We start from the raw sequence: 1890 nt of genomic DNA on the forward strand, positions 1-1890 counted from the left end.
AGCGGCAACACCCTTGCTGAGGGTGTCCTGGACGCCAAGCTCCAGAGCTGTGGCCCCGCCTGGATGTCAGGGTGGCGGCAGCGTGGGCCACAGAGTCCTGGGGGCGCCTGCAGAAGCCCCAGATTCCCAGCCCTGGCTCTGTCACCCCTCAGACCACACGGCCCGTTCGCACGGCTCCTCGAGACAGCTGTGGCATTTGTCCCACCAGGAAGCGTCTGCGCCTGCAGCCCAGCCACTCTGAAAGTAAGATGCTTTTGTTTGTTGTTCACCATTGGCCTTTTGCGAGCTCTAACCTTTCCCTCCTCGGGGTCCTTGGGTGGTCGCCCCACAGGACAGGAACCACCTGCACCCTAGCTTGCTCTCGTTTCCCAGCTCCTCACCCTGTTCTGTGTAAGCACCGTGTCCCTGAAACACGGACCACCGAGCCCGCCTTCCCCACCAAAGCCCCCTTGCGCCTTAGCCCCACGCTTGCTCTCCTTCCACAGTTAACGCTTTTCAATGTCCTATCGTGCAGGACACACACTTAGGTGGCTCCCTCCCCGACCAAGGCCTAATCCTTTGTTTGTATTTAAGATAAAGGTGGTATTTTCATTAGTAAAATCAAATGCTCTAAAAGTGATTTCTAAGAGGAAATCAGCAAGGTTATATGGAGGCCTCGAACGATACCATTAACCACTTGACTTAAATGACTTTTCTAGAACACTCCCCACAGCAGCAGAATGCGCACAATTTTCCAAGTGTGCAGGGCATGGTTAAGACAAACCACATTCTGGGCAATAAAACAAGTATCAATGTTTTAAAAAGTGAGTACAGAACAGTGACATCAGCAAAATGAAAGCCCAAACTGCTGCTCTCGACAGAGACTTTGGAAAAGAACCGGAAACCAGCTAAACTAACCTTGTAGGAACTCTGAGAAACAGACAAAGGTCCCTAGCAACCAAGCAAACTTCCAACCAAGAGAAAAGCACATTCAGATGGGCAGGAGTCTCTCGGCTGTTTTGCTCCCCTTGCCCCACCGCCTCTCTGGCAGGGTGCGGACTTGGTCTGGGAAGGAGAAAGCTCAGTCCCAGTTCCCTCCCTCACAGCAGGATCTGGAAAACACACCTGCTGAAACCCTGTAACCTCCCTGGGGCTGCCTGAAGGACTGGTCAGTTTTTCCTAACTCGGGTACCAGATGGGGGAAAGCAGCAGCCACTGGTGGTGCAGATACCCGGGGCAGGAGGTTATGGGTGGAGACATACAACAGACCATCTCAAGCCCCAGGTAAGACCCTGGAAAACTAAGACATTCCAAAGGAGCGGTGTATCATGCAGGGGCATCAAGGAGGTCACAGGCAGGCAGAGGCAACACACATACTCAAGGAAGACCTCAAGCTGCACCTCACTGGTCCCAAGTTCAATCAGTGAAGGGCTGAAACACTGGGAAAGCTGGCTGTCTTTGAAAATATTAAAAATCAACCCAAAACCAAAACGAAACAAAAAAACAAACAACAACAACAAAAAACCAAGGCATACATACAAACAAACAGGTAAGTACAGTCAATTCAAAAGAAAGTAATGGGCAGAAACTACCTCTGAGGAACCACAGGCACTGCACTTCCTCGAGGCTGTAACAAGAGGCCGGGAAGTGCATTACGAGATAAAAAAATGGATGAATTAAACAAGAGGACGTAACTCTCGTTAACATCTATCCAATGCAGGCGCATCTAAATACATAAAGTAGATGTTAGCAAACATAAAGAGAGGGATTGGCAGTAATACAATAATGCTAGGGGAGTTTCACAGCTCACTTACATCAATAGGTATATCATCCAAACAAGTCAACAAAGAAATGGGCATTTAATGTCACATTAGACCAGGTTGACCTAATATACAAAACAATCCACCCCCA

The sequence above is a fragment of the Miniopterus natalensis genome, chromosome 22, assembly GCF_054644295.1.
Source record: "Miniopterus natalensis isolate mMinNat1 chromosome 22, mMinNat1.hap1, whole genome shotgun sequence".
Classification (NCBI taxonomy): Eukaryota; Metazoa; Chordata; class Mammalia; order Chiroptera; family Miniopteridae; genus Miniopterus; species Miniopterus natalensis.